Below are 1,735 nucleotides of genomic sequence, written 5' to 3' on the forward strand. Positions count from 1 at the left end.
AGTCAGTTTCAGGATAATAGACTCAAACATAGATGGGATTACAAGCAAGGCAAGTGAACTAAGGGAAAGAGCACAGAAGTGAACCCAGATGTAATAGAACTCACTGACACAATACTCTCAGGAATCATAACGAAAGCCGTGTTTCCCCAGAGGTGCACAGTAATAAGGAAAGAGAGGGAAGCTAGGGGAGGAGGTGGAGTGGCCCGACTAATGAGAAAGGAATGGAGTTTCAAGGAGATGGCTATCCCGGGCTGTGAGGGAATCAGAGACATAACAGGCACCATGACAATTGGAGGACCAAGAATAGTAGTAGCTGTGATATATAACCCTCCACCAAATGACAGAATACCCAGTCAAGAGTTTGACAACAACAACATGGCAGTTAACACTGTAATTGTGAGGGCAGCCTCTGCTGCCTGTAGAAATAGATCCCATCTGCTCATCATGGGGTACTTCAATCACAGAAGGATAGACAGGGAGAACAAGGAACCGCATTGAGGCGAGGATACGTGGAGAGCCAAACTATTTTAGGTGATAACTATAACCGTTTTAAGCCAGCATGTCAGGAAACCCACAAGGATGAGAGGAAACGATGAACCAGCGAGACTCAATCTTGTCTTCACTCTGAACGACTCTGACATAAGAGAAATCGGTTTTGAGGACCCAGTAGGAATGAACGACCACAGTGTACTGGCGTTTGAGTACCTGTTTGAAGAAGGGTTATTGAACTTGAGGAAGGGTACTGAAAACAAAAGGTTGGCATTCCGAAAGGGAAACTATGAGAAGATAAGAAAATTCCTAACAGATAAAACATGGGAAACAGAGCTCAGGGGTAACACGGCCCAAGACATGATGGACTACATCACGCAGAAGTGTAAAGAGGCAGCAAACAAGCTTGTCCTGGCCCAAAAGGAAAACAATGAAATGAAGATGAGAAACCCATGGTTTAATCAGAGATGTTGGCTAGCTAAGCAGCAAAGTAAAAGGGCATGGAGAAACTATAGAAATAACAGGACACCTGAGAGCAGAGAAAGATACCAGAGTGCCAGGAATGAATATGGCAGGTTGAGAAGAGAGACACAAGAGCAAGCAAGGCAAAGACTCAACCTAAATTGCTGCACAACCACATCAGGAGAAAACAATAGTAAATGAGCAGGTGATGAATTAAGAATAGGGGCAGACGGATTAACTACAAACGACAAGGAAGTGTTGCGAGGAACTGAATAAGAAGTTACAGGAGGTCTTCACTTTAGAGCAAGGAAAAGCTCCAGAGATAAGATAAGGAGTAATTAACCATGATCCACTAGAAGAGTTTGAGATTGCCAGTAGGAAAGTAAGGAAGCTTTTACTAGAGTTGGATGTGACAAAGGCCATAGGCCTAGATGGAGTCTCCCCTTGGATACTTAATTAAGGAAGGAGCAGAAGCACTGTGCCTGCCACACTCCATAGTGTATAACAAATCACTGGCAACATGGGAACTGCCAAGAATTTGGAAAGTGGCTAATGTAGTTCCGATATACAAGAGGGGGGATGGAAAGGAGGCACTGAGAAACAGGCCAGTGTCTCTAACTTGCATACCTTGCAAGCTGATGGAGAAGATTGTGCGAAAAAAGCTAGTAGAACATCTGGAGCGAAGGAACTTTGTGTCATAACACCAACATGGTTTCAGAGATGGCAAGTCCTGCTTCTCAGGATTAATTGAATTCTACGATCAGGCAAGAAAGAGAGGGGTGGG

The sequence above is a fragment of the Procambarus clarkii genome, chromosome 28, assembly GCF_040958095.1.
Source record: "Procambarus clarkii isolate CNS0578487 chromosome 28, FALCON_Pclarkii_2.0, whole genome shotgun sequence".
NCBI lineage: Eukaryota > Metazoa > Arthropoda > Malacostraca > Decapoda > Cambaridae > Procambarus > Procambarus clarkii.